Source organism: Sinohyriopsis cumingii, chromosome 18 (genome assembly GCF_028554795.1).
Source record: "Sinohyriopsis cumingii isolate HCF-2022 chromosome 18, ASM2855479v2, whole genome shotgun sequence".
Lineage (NCBI taxonomy): Eukaryota > Metazoa > Mollusca > Bivalvia > Unionida > Unionidae > Sinohyriopsis > Sinohyriopsis cumingii.
In genome coordinates, this window is record NC_142978.1 from 26349978 (window position 1) to 26364262 (window position 14285).

A 14285-nucleotide genomic window follows, 5' to 3' on the forward strand; every position below is an offset into this window, starting at 1 on the left:
TGACTAAAAGCTAAATGCAGCGACAATTTCATTCGGCGGTAATCCTGCACCTCTTCACTTCGTTCATGCATACAAATCGCCACTTTTCTACCCCGCACTAGCCGGAACGACAGAAGGCACATTATGAGTACGTAAAGGTGGTAGATGACAGTGGAGACCAGCCTAGTTGGTGAAGGTACAGCTTTTGTTTTTTGGACGCTGACTCCAGCGTGTGACTTTGATACAGACTATCAATTCCGTTTTTTGTCTAGAGCGACTGCACACTATTTGAAAATATACACCTCTTACAACAACGATGTGGGTTTCTTCCTATATAAACATTCACGTTACTAAATGTGGTATAGTTAGTTTGAGGTGAGTCTCATTTAGCTACATGTCCTATTTGAAAAGATAGTCCACAGTTGTTATTATTAGTTGACTTGTTATGGCACTTTTAGCACTATACACGCCTTTCCCAAGGACACTCAGAGACAGCGGGCTTAATCTGACTTTGTCTGGTATGTAACCAACGACCCGTGGATTTTTAGTCCGCGCTCTGCCGAACGGAACTACAACAGCCCCCTCAGTCCGTACAGACAAATGGACACACATGGTGGAGTCTTTATTCACGGGCAGCATTAGTGGCTTCTGGTTTTAACGAGCAATCAGACCCCCGCCCATTTCTCACCTTACATTCTTTCAAGAGGTATTTACAAAAAGGTGAGAATCTGGCCGAACCAGAAAGCCAGTTGCCCATATATCAGCCAGTTCATAAAGAATATACCGAATCTCTCTCTCTCTCTCTCTCTCTCTCTCTCTCTCTCTCTCTCTCTCTCTCTCTATATATATATATATATATATATATATATATATATATATATATATATATATATATATATATATATATATATATATGTATGTATGTATGTATGTATGTATGTATGTATGTATGTATGTATGTATGTGTGTGTGTCGTTTGCTCATATTACGAAAATAACTTGGATGAAACGACTTTTCAACTCAGTTCTGATATTTCATAGAAATCGCCACGCTTGTCTTAGATTTCACCAACAAATTACACCTACAACTTATTTTGCCACATAATTATTATCTTTTGATGATGGAAATTAAGGTGGAAAAGATTATTTTTGAAGAAAATGTATGATGAAGACTCAGTCATTATCAATAATTCAGTGAATGAAATCTACAATGAAATCTACAATGAAAAACTACAACACCAAATACAATTTACAAATTTGTGTTCCTATAGTAAATTATTTACGGAAGTCAAACAATATTTTAGTTTAGATAAATTACATAACATAAATTTATATATATATTCCAAACCCAATAAAATATATTTTAAATGATATGAATGGATGAGCAGTACATATTTGTTACTTACAGAGAATCAAGAAAGACATTCATCATAACAACAGTGGAGAAATTACGGGCTACACATACTTGAATACTAGACTACATTATAGTTTCCTGTTCATTCTTAATACGTGCGCAGAAAGTATGCTTTCATATGAGAGGTTTACATGTGAAAAAATTTAATTTCTGTAATATCTTTGATTATTTTTTCATGATCATAACCAAGAATAATACAACTAGTACCAATATCTCCCGGGGAAAAAAAATACTTATCCTAGAGACAATGATTAAAAGTGTAAATAATAAATGACAGCATAGCAGGTAGAGCGTCGGATTCGAAATCCATGGATAACTTGCTTGATACATACCCAACCAGCCCTGATCGACTGTGAGCGTGGGAAAGGCAGTTAGCTCCCTTTTCCTCAGCATTATATAGCCAATAAATGTGTTAAAAGTTACAATAAAAACAAGAGAAAAATAACTCACATAATTGCATGCAAAGTTCAAATAAATCTCAGTCGAATAGACAATCTTCGTATAAAAAAATAACACTAGTGCTTAACGATCGCCAAGAACAAGCACGTAGACTTACTCTTTCACTTACATGACAGCAACCTTGTTTCAAAATGGCTACTGTTAAGGAAGTTTATTTGCCCTTGTCTTCTTGCTGTGGCCTTTTTATATTAATTTTAAAATAATACTAAGTACGGCATTAGACTGTGCAAGACATCATTTTATAATCCAAATACATACAAAGAGCTGAAGAGGTCAGGATATAAGCTAAGTGTGAGGGAAGAAAATAGTAATATTCAGTTTACAAAGGAGGTCAAATTGAAGGGTTTCCATTATTTCGCGTTTTTGCCATTCAAATGGCTAGCCGCAAATCAGACTTACTGCACTTGCTAATCCTGGACACTAGTGTCATGAGAGATGCAGGTAACACATGTGCTCTGAGACTACGACAAAGTGTGACCTTGTTTTTTTACAAGATGACATTTACACAGGCTAGCTTATCAAGTGAACAATTTAGACCTAGACTATCTGTGACCGAAATGCGCTTGTACGTGAATATTCTTACTTCATACACGCATACACACATACAACTAATTGTCCGTCTATCCATCCATACATGCATATATCTATCTCACAAATTGGTAAAATTTATTAATCTGTCTATGGGATATGAGTATAATTTTAATTTCAAAGAGTGGCCTTTAGTGATGCATTACAATTATTCATTGACAATGCTTCATTTGAATGGAAGTCGTAGAATAAAATTCATTTCGGTACATCTTTCAATTACAGGTAAACGTGTAACCTTTAGCTTTCTTCTGACCCCACAATGCACGATTCTTGTAATCTTGTTCGTGAGAAATGGCACATCAGCCCTACCTTGATACGAATCAAGACTTAGATAAGAAACATATACGAAGCAGGTAAACCTGGTCTGAAGAACAGTCTAATCTGTACTGCAGACTTCTATAAATATAATGTTTGTAACTATTGCAATTAGTCCCCATCATATTGGTTATGTCATGTATGCAGCCAATGAGTCTGTACTATTATATGAGCATGTACATGAGTAATCAAAGCTTTGCGTCACTTTGTGTGCATTCTTCTTGGAGTTTAGATGTACGAAGTACCTTCCGAAATTCTTTCAGTCTATTCCACCTATATCTATCCCACCACCCCCTGCATCCAGTTTAGCATGGACTAACTTCGCCTGCACATTACTAATTTAATTGACCGCTCAGGTGGCCTAAATGGTTAGAACGTCTGCCTCGGATGCGGGAGGTCTCGGAATCGAACGCCGGCTGTGTCATGCCAAAGACTAATTAAAATGATACTTTAGTCTAGCAGCTGCCTCGCTTGGTGTTCAGCATTATGAGGTTATCGTTAGGGCGTATGTAGCTTCGTCCCCACCCCGCCCCATGATTCAACAAATTACAAATTAATAACATTTTAAAATCATGTCTATGTTTTGTACATAGTTGGTGCCATTGAAAATAAATTCTCCTGTTTAGAATGTACTTGGTCATCTTCATATTCATACTAATTTAAGTAGGATAATATAAGTCCATCCTGTTGCCTGCATCTCTGGCATTAATAAGTATTTCTCTCCAAAGGATAGATTACCCTTGGGAAGTTAAAGCATTATATAGACGTGAAGTCACAAGACAAGAAAAAAATACAAGTCTGACCATGGGGGACCGGACTTCGATTAAGCGATATATTAATCTAGAGCTGCATCTCACTTTCTTTCGTGCGTTTACTTAATGTGTCATTGTTGATTCGTATTTATTTCTTAATATAATGTATCAGTTAATCAGTCCGCCCTTGTCCATCTGTCTTTACGTCAATACATGCACCATTCACCCACCCATACATCCATCCGCCTGTACGTTTATTCATGCACACAGACATCCGTCCGTCCATTTTATCTATCTCACAACTTGTTAATATTTATTAATATCTTTGCTGAATAATGTAAAGTTTTAATTTGTGATAGTTTAGTGATACGCTAATATCGAAATGGTTTTTTGGCAGTGTTGCTTTGTAATGGATTTCCAGCATTATATTTTATTTGGAGAACTTTGAATTACAGGTAAACGTGTAATCTTTAATTCTCCCTGACTTCTCATTCCCCGAGTCTTACTTATAATCTCGTTCGTGAGAAATCGAGTCAAATGTCTTTATCTGATACGAATCAAATTTTTGTATAAAAAGCATATATAAAGCAGGATAACCTGGTTTGAGGAACTGACTACAAGAATTATAATGTTGGTTATTATTGCTATCGGTAGTGATCTGGTTGAATAGCACAACAACCACTTTGATTGAACTAGATCTGCTCTCGGAACTTGAATACCGCGAATTAGTGCGAATGCTTTATTTAGAGTTGAAAATACCAAAGGAGGAACAGAAATTATGACAAAGATATACATCTACAGAGACAGTTTGAAATCTTTTGAACTCTTGTGAAACGAACAAACTCTAAAAATAAGTGCATACAAATATTTGGCAACCATGAATCGGGTAATTCTTGATTTTGGGGTCTGGACAACTGTTGTATGGATGAGAATCCTAAGAGATTCAATGCTGTCTGTGAAATTGCAAAAATACCTGTCTGTTTATGTTTTTTCATAGAACTCAATGCTCTTCATCTCCCCTCATATTACTTGTTTATACTCTTATATCTGCTTTGATAAGGTTATAATGCATCGTCTCGATTCTTCTGATAATTGTATATTCGAGAGGGTGTCGCGAGATGTTCCTAAGTTTACAGTTTTTTAAACCATATTTTGGTGTTGTTTTAAACCAAATTTTGGTGTTGTTTTAAACCATATTTTGGTGTTGTTAATTCTACAGTACATACGGTGCATATTGATATATTTCTTTAAGTGACCTTTATTTAAATGTATTAGGTATCAACATGTTTTTCCATTCGTTTGTATGTAACTGTGAATGCTATATGAGAAGTATGTGCATCATCATCATCATCATCTTTATTTCCTTCCATGGAAGATTACATGATATAAGAATAAATCATCTGAATACAATCAATAAATATAAAAAAAAAAAAAAAAAAAAAAAAAAAAAAAAAAAATATTCTATATTGGAATACAAATTCTTACACAATATCAATCAACAAAGTGTTCGTCAACTCATAAGTTGCAAGTTTCAGTACCTTATTTACAGAAGATAGCTGCACACTGCATGACAAAGTATGCTGCATACAGGACGAATAGCTTGGAGTTTTCTTTGTCGATTACTCCTGATGGTAACCTTTTACCTAAAAGATATTGTAGTTGCAGCTCATCTTCTGCATTAAATAACGTAATGTGCAGGCTCAGGGGAAATTTATCAGTAACGAAATCCCAGAAAGAATTTCGAAAGTTCGACATATAAGGACAACTAACACAACAATGAAGTATCAAGTCTGTATAAACATTCCCACATCTAATACACATATCAAGCTGTGTTTGTGGAACAGCAGCCCATAGTTTAGCTACATATGTAAATACCTTAGTGTGTTGTCTAGTTTTAGCCGACTGCCACACTGAGGCAGGTCGTAAGTATTCGTGTATCGAAGAGAATCTATCAAAATCTGCTTGATTAGACATACGAACTCTCCAGAGGCTATTTTCAAGACCAACAATTTTTGACCTTACAATTTCTTTCCAATTATGTTTATCTGGAATTTCAGAATGATGTAAATAATCAGTTAGATACCCGAGCAAGTCAAACTTCTTTGAGGTATAATATAAATTTGAAATTAACCCGCAGCTTGACATGCATCCGCTCAGAATGAAGTGAAATAACGCAACGTTAAACACACGTTTAGTATGTACATTGTTAGGCATCAAACACAATCTGTGTAAAAACATCAATTTTCTTCTATCAATTTCGGACTGCGCTGATGTCCATCCTAGCATTCCCAGGGCAATGTCTGATCTTGTATGTATTGGAAAACCTTGTAAATGTTTGGCAAAATACCTCAGAGTTTTATCCAATAAAGCGAGGTCACTTTTTGAAATGTTACACCATAATTCACTTCCATAAAACATTGAAGGGAAAATTACCTTTTTAATTACATTTGCAGCAACCAAAGGATTTAAACCATTCGGTTTAATGCCAATACCAAACAGACCGTGAAAAGATTTTTTCCCTTTCTTGCATGCATCGAGTATTGCGTCATGCGACGTCAGCTTTGAGTTAATCCGGTGACCCAGGTGTGTTGCCGAATCGGTGACCGGCAAACATGACGGGCCAAGATACCATTTCATATTGATAAAATTCTTGTATTGGGGTCCGAAAATGATAATGTATGACTTTGTAACACTAAGCTCGAATCGCCACTTATTACTGTAGTCGTATGCTATATCTAACAGCTTTTGTAGATTGCTAGGATATATAGCCAAAAGTGAAATATCATCAGCTAGGGTTGGATTTCCCACAGCTAAGGATCCAATCTTTGCTCCAAATCCACTATTTTCTAACTGTAGCAGCAAGTCATTTATAAATATTGTGTACATCAAGGTTGACAAAACACCCCCTTGTCTCACTCCTTGGCCAATTGAGAACCAATCTGAAAATTGCCCATTTACAAGAACTTTACTCTGTAAATTTGTATACATGTTAAAAAATATCAAAAGTGATTTACCCGTAATTCCCAACGTGAATAATTTAAAAAGCAGTCCTTCGTGCCACACGGTATCAAATGCCTTTTTTGTATCAAGAAAAGCAGCAAAAACCCGTGAACCCATGTTTACATTATATTGTACTGATTGCAACAGCACAAAACTCGCTGTTGTGCAGCCTAAACCTTTTTGGTAACCATGTTGTTGTGAACTGGGTATACTAGAATTAGTATCTTTGAGCCAAGTTACCAAACGTTCATGAATAATTTTCTCAAAGGTTTTGTAGATAACAGGCAGTAAAGTAACAGGCCTGTAACTTTCGAGGGAGTTCTTTGATTTTCTGTTACCTTTGTACAGTGGTATTACTAACCCTTTTTTGCAATCTACAGGTATGTAAGATTGATCAATCATCCGAGTAAATAAAATTGTCATACACTCGATGAGGTAGTCGCTGCCATAGATCAAATGTTCATTGCAAATTTGATCATGGCCCGATGCTTTTGATTTCTTTAGACCTTTAATGATTTCTCTTACTTCATTTAAACTGATACTGGTCTGTAAGGCCTCGATATGGCTTACTTCGTCCTGTAGACCCCGATTTAATTCTCTCTCTATAAATTCATAAAAGTTTCCGTCAAAACTATGGTTTAAATTCGGCGTGTGAATGTCCTCATAGTATCTAGCAAAGCCATTTGCGATGGAATCATCATCACGGACACAAACTGCATCAGTTGATAGTTCCTGACAAAAATTTGTATTGTTCCCTCTCTTAATGTTGATCATTTTCCAAAAGTGTCTTACATCGCATTCATGTGCTTTTTCAATTTCTTCATACACCTCCCCCATATATTTTTCCACAGCCAGTTTTTGAACGTTTCTAAAGTCTCTCTTCTTATCTTTATATTCTCTGTAAGAATTAAATTGACTACCCCTCGGTCTTCCCTCATTTATCCAAGTATACCTAGCTTGTCTTTGAAGTTTATGTGCTTCTTTGAGTTCATTTGACCAATATGGTTTGGCATGATAATTGAATTTAGACTTTTGAAGCGCGATGTCGCTTGACTGCTGTATTGCATTAACAATGTGCTGGTAAAAGCTATCAACATTGTCCGAAATAGTATCTATATCTAAAGTTTTCAGGCGAAGGTCCAGCTCAGATTGATAGTTTTTCAAGATATCAGCGTTTAATTTATTCCAGGCTATGTTGTTTCTCTTCATAGACTGTCTGAAGTCTCTCCCACAGGTCACTGTACGAAGGGAAGTAAGGATAGGGAGGTGGTCAGATATCGCGTGCTCTTCGTGATCTGAAACAATGTGCACACTTCGTAATCTACCTATGCATTGATCCGACAGTACAAAATGATCAATCATCGTTCTTGCTGGGCTGAACGTATAGCGGGAACCAGTGCATATTATTAAATGTCCAGCACTCACTAGATTATTATATCGCAAGAACTCATGAAATACTCTATCTTTGTAATCTCTGAAAGTGGCTGGTTCAGCTACTGCATTGAAATCACCAGTAAAATACACGTCCCCCAGCTGTGAGTACTGATCATAGAGATTTTGAATCAACTCAATTTGCGCTTTGTAACAATCTATGCCATATAATAGGGTCGGCATATATACACAAAAAATATATACATTTTGCATATCAGGAAATTTGAATTCTATGCCAACAACTCTGTCACTATTAACTTCATCTATAAAGTTAGCATATCTCATGAGAGAAGTTTTGCAGAAGATTGCAACTCCTCCTTTACCACATTTTATTAACATACAATTAGAGGAAATATCCTCTGCCTTAGCAGTGCATTTATAATCAGAACGAATAGTATCGCAAAATGGAAGTATGTGCTGTAATAGTTTATGTTCAGTTACGCAAGCTACGTCAACATTATATTTATCCAGCATTGCACTAAAGCTAAGAGCAGAGGACATAATTCCTCTAACATTCCAGGTCAGTATATTAAGATTCATATTAACTTGCAATATAGGCATATTAATACTTATGCATCGTGAAAGCAGGACTAAAATGACAAAGATGACAAAACACATTAACTTACGACAGAACATAATGGCAAATTTATGAACAATTAACTGTCACCCTAGTCACAGAATATCGCATCCTGCACCTTCATTTGCCTCCTGATCGCGATTGCTAAACCTGTCTCGCCAAGATTGATTCCCATACCACCTTCTTACATAAACACCTTTTGGCCATGTTACATCATTTTCAACAGTGTCGCAGTCTGAATTATATACAGTCAGCTTGGCCGATAGACAATTACGTCTACTGTGGATAAACTTTATGGATAACGGATCTATATCGTATTCTTTCAAGAATTTACCGAGGCCTTCAGCAGTAGATTTGACGCCAATGCCACCCACATAAAAGCGCCTTGTTCTACGTCTAACTACACCTTCAAATACAACATTCTCATTTTTGTCATCAAATGTATTATTTATTATTTATTTAAATGTATTAGGTATCAACATGTTTTTCCATTCGTTTGTATGTAACTGTGAATGCTATATGAGAAGTATGTGCATATTTTATATTTTTGGAAATAACAATTGGCAACGTCGTTTCCAGTAGTAGATTTAGACACATCTCTCTCTCTCTCTCTCTCTCCTAAAAGGAAGGGCTTTGAAGGCACAACTTCAATTATCTCTTAATGAATCGTGGCACAATTTGTTTTTTTTCCTTTTTTTTTTTTTTTTTTTTTTTTGATCAGTAAAATGTTGATTCCTTTTGAATATTTAATTTCTGGAGGCATATTTTCATCAAATAGTTCCTAAAACAACAACAATGTATTACATTGTAATTTTTAATGTATGTGCCAGATGGAAAAGAATAAAAAACGAACACACCTCTGTAGGCATGAGATATCTAATTAATAGCATATCTACCGCAAAAATAATTAAATAAAATGTCTAACTTGCCTTTAATTTCAGATTGTATCATATGATAATTTATTTATTTATTTTTTAAAATTGTGAAATATAATGTACAATTTTCAATATTTTATCAAATTAAAATATATTATAAATAATACAATATGTATAATATAAAATATAAATAAAACTTTATCTATATGTATGTCATTAATCTTATGGCAGCACATGATAAAGATACATCAGTTATAGACACTGTAAATATTGAAAGACGACGGAAATCAATTGCATTATTCGTTGGAACATAAGTATTAGTATTTCTTTTTCCTAATGCGATGAATGTTTCACCCAATTAAATGAAGATACAAAGACATACGAATGAAACCCTGAATGGAAACATCGATGAAAATCCCTTCGAGTTTCTATACTACAAAGTGTCTCAATAGAAGTCAGTCGAGATGGCCAGACCTCGTGTACCAGACCCTTCGAACCTAATCTGGAGCAGACAGAATTACTTGAGATCTTACTTGTCCCTGTATGAAGCCAAGGGACACTTAGGTATCAACAACCAGCCTTGGCATTTCGCACGACGAATATACAGAAGATTATTCTTTGTGGGCATTTTATTTCGCTCTTGAAAAAACAAGGCATCAACGAGGGATATTTTAACCCTGTAAACTCCGGCCAACTACGTGCGAAACTCTAATGTTTGAGAAGCTCTAGCCAACGCGGTGAACGTCATCTTGTATGCAGAATTTGGTAATACTCTGGAAATGAACAGCTTATGATATGTGATTCTACACTATTAAAAACTATGGAATACGAGCAAGCACTGGAGGTGGGCCACGAGGATGTCTTTGAGCAAAAAAAAGAAAAACAACAAATTACAGTGTGTGTGTTTGTGTGTGTGTGTGTGTGTGTGTGTGTGTGTGATTTGGATTATTAACGTAGTTTTAAGAATCTTTCAGTCATATCATTACGATGTCTGCAGTGTGACAGCTTAAAGCGATGACTAGCACTGGGGCATCATGGCGCAGACATGTAGCATCATGTCCCACCCAGTCACATTATCCTGACACCAGGCCGACCAGTTCTAACAAGAACCTCTTAATGCTGAGCGCCTAGCGAGACAGCTGCTATTATTTGTGTAAATCTTTGATATGACGCGGCCGGGGTTCAAACCCGCGAATCCCTCATCCAAGATGGAAGCTCTAACCACTAGGCCAGCATAGCGGTCATAAACTACTGAAGAAAAATACAGAGAGATAGGTATTCATGTTGCCGAGATGGCCAAAACACCTACAACATTTAGAAACCTATTTTCATATGCATCTGGCCGAAATAATTACAGATCAGATAAATGACGAATATTAATTTGTATGGGGAACGAATTAATATTTTAAAAGTATCATAATGAGCCAAGATGAAATGTTAGAAAAGTATCTTTTATTAACTCCGAAGAGAGAGTGTTGATAAAGTGACATAAAGTCTAGTGTGACCATTCCTCCCCTCCATCGAATTCTCTGGAGACCCAAAGCATTGAAGCTCTCTTGCTTCAGAGTAAAGAGCATGGTCGTAGAACGCCTGACTTGTTAGACATTTTCAAGGATAATTTCTTGTGTGAATTATTGACTGCTCGTTAACATATCTTGGTTAAAGCGTTTGATGGCTAATCATTCTGAATAACAAAATATAATAAACTATTTTCTTCATAATATGGTTTGTCCTATTACACATTTTTTTCAATTAAATTATTTCAGATATTGAGATTATCCAAAATATATTTTTTAAACATTTTGGGATGGATGTTTTTTTTTTAGCATGGGTAGAATTTATGACAATAAAATTAGAGAAAAGTCCTTGAAATTTTACAGGAGGGTGTCTGGAAAAATACAAATATAACGATTAACAACAAACTATTTTTGTATCGATTGTGGATGTCGATGGGGATGAAAAAAATTGATCATTTCTTTGATGAACACGGTTTATACTTATCGTATAAAGGATTATGTGATCTATAGGAGTTTTCACCCCAAATTACACGATATTACGGTATTATAAGTACAATTATGAGACAAAAATCGCACTCTTTTTTCCCGAAGAAATATGAAGTTTTAATCAAGAATAAAAGAGGATGAAGAGAGATATATAATAGTTTTAAAAAGTCATTAATACATTGTCCCGAAGCTCAAGAAACCTTTTTTATATTAAATTCAATATTCAAAAAGACAAAAATTGGTGGAATAAGTTATATTCGATTCCGTATAAAATTACTCTCGATACAAAATTATGGTGGTTCCAGTTTAAAATTAACCACAACATACAGACTACAACAGTTTTCTACTCAAAATTGGTTCGTAGCTGGTAAATGGTGTTCTTTCTATAATAGTGAGGACAAGACAATGAAACATTTATTTTGCAACTGTTTTGTTGTTAAACATTTTGGGGGTCAGGTATTACATTTTTGTAGAACTGAGATTGGAGTGAATTTCGAGATTTCTGAAAATCTTATTTTATTTGGAGATTGAAATGAATCTTGCCAATCAAATAGACTTAAATGAATCTTGCCAATCAAATTTTGTAAATCAAGTATTATTACTAGCAAAACATATTATATTTAGATCGAAATATCAACAATAAAAAAATTTAAAAAAAACAGCACGATCTCTCCTTTGATTTGATATTTCATTTTGTATTTGAAGCTAATAAATCTGACCTTGAAGGAACAAAAGTACAAAAGTTATTTACCAAATGTAATCATGTGAAAACATTATTTTGGGCAATAAAGTAATGGCTGTAATAGTGGAATAAGTTTGATCACTGAATAAAATGTTTGAGTGAGTAAATGAGGAAAGGATTGGTATCATTATTACCAGCTTCATTATTTCTTCCCCTGTGACATCATCGTCTTCGATTTCATCATCGTTTTTACTTCATTTTACCCGTGCTCATCATCGTGAATTGATATCACAAAATGCATTTGTAAAGGTCTGTTTTTTGCAAATATTTTTTCTGGCCAGTCCTTCCAATTTTGTGCAGACGTACTTTGAATTTTCGAAGGAAGTTTTATTGTTTAAACGGTACATTAAAGGATGATGAAACAATTACTAGTTTCCAAAATATCATTTATATCTATTAAAATAATCCAAAGTATTATAGCTAACCAGCCTCGACTTTTAGCCTTACTTCCAGCCTGTGCAATTTCCTATTCACATAAATTTATTTTCTATAATCGAAGTCCTTATGTAAAGATAATTTTCAGACCAATTAACAGATATTAATAGATTCTGAGGAGTACAACATTTCTCAAGTTTGATCGTATTTATTACTTTTTTTCTTTTTTGCTTGGCGGTTATGTCAGAGTTACAATTCCCTGCACGTCTCTGTCGTATCCTTAGGCTTGCAGCCATCAAAAAGCAACAACGAGAAAACGTCCCAAGTTAGTTTGTTCAGTAAAAAAATATGTAGAGTTTTCATAAAGGCAAACCTATCCACATTTATTTTACGTCGGTTGTCTTCTAAGTTCTAGCAATCAGAGCTGTATATCCTGGACATAAAGTTTGGTGATTTGGAAAAAAGAGACCATCCGGACAAAACCACCGACCGTGTATTGATTACCATTAATAGAGCACTATGCAGTATTGGACAAGGTATATATGCCTGCAAGCACTCTCTTAAGATGAAATCTACCCAACGCATCTTAATGAAATCAACAAAATGCATATATTCTTTTCTCTCGTTTGTGAAAGAAACTGTGTAAAAAAATATTTGAATGACAAATGTATCTGATGGGGGTGTTGTAGAGGTCACGATGTCTTCCAAAACAACATAGATCGCATGATGACACAATCAATGAATAGTTAATATTGTTAACAATTTAACATGCTATCCTTCCCCCATCCATCATAATTTTCGCAGTGAAGTAACTATTTCCGTATACAAGTCCAACAAATATGATGGGGAAGCTGACGGTTGTGGTGGTGGTAGTGGTCTTAGTAATAATGACCTAAATGTTTTAAATTTAGTTTTTAGTGACATAGATACGTACTTGGGCTGCAAAATGTTGCCCCATAGTAGGTAATACTTCAATTCATGTACTTGGTTCGCACTCTCTTAACCCTAAAGTTATTCCTAACACATATATCCATCTCTATTGATGTCAACACACCAAAAGAAGCACAGGTTATATCTCTTGATTTGTAAAAACTATTTATTTGATGAGTTCTTTCTCTGTAAGAATAAAAACTATCGGCATGCCCTACTGAAACAGAATATTAGTCATATATGAACATATTTGCTACATATATTTTGTATTATATTCATACGTTCATCAAAATAAAGATAAATATTTCTAAAATATTTAGATTATTCTTTAACTATGTAACTACTCATGGTTTAAAATTTCTATTTGGATTATTTTCTATGCAGGATGCCAGTTGTCTATGGCATTTTCGTGCATCAGATGAATGCTAAACCTATTATGAATTTTCGCTTAGTCCCTATATCCCTATTAGAGTTGCCTCCCATATATCATAACGGATATGTACTGTACTTATTCACCTACGACATGAAATATATCCGGTAGTCACTCGGAACAAACGAATATTCTTTTTTATTCTATGATCAAAATTACTGACTAGCAATATGTCGAACAGATAGAAGTGTTTAGCAGATTTCATACAGTATCCCGCGCGATAATGTCAGTTATTTACTGTCTCTGTTCTTGTGTATTCTGTATGTATTCGCATAGAAAATATCAGTAGTTACATAATTATATTTCCTATGTCAAGGTAAAAAAACACGACATTAAAAAGATTGAAGAAAACACATTGTGGGATCTATACATGGTGCTCGTGAGTAACATACGGACATGTTTACCACTATATCAAG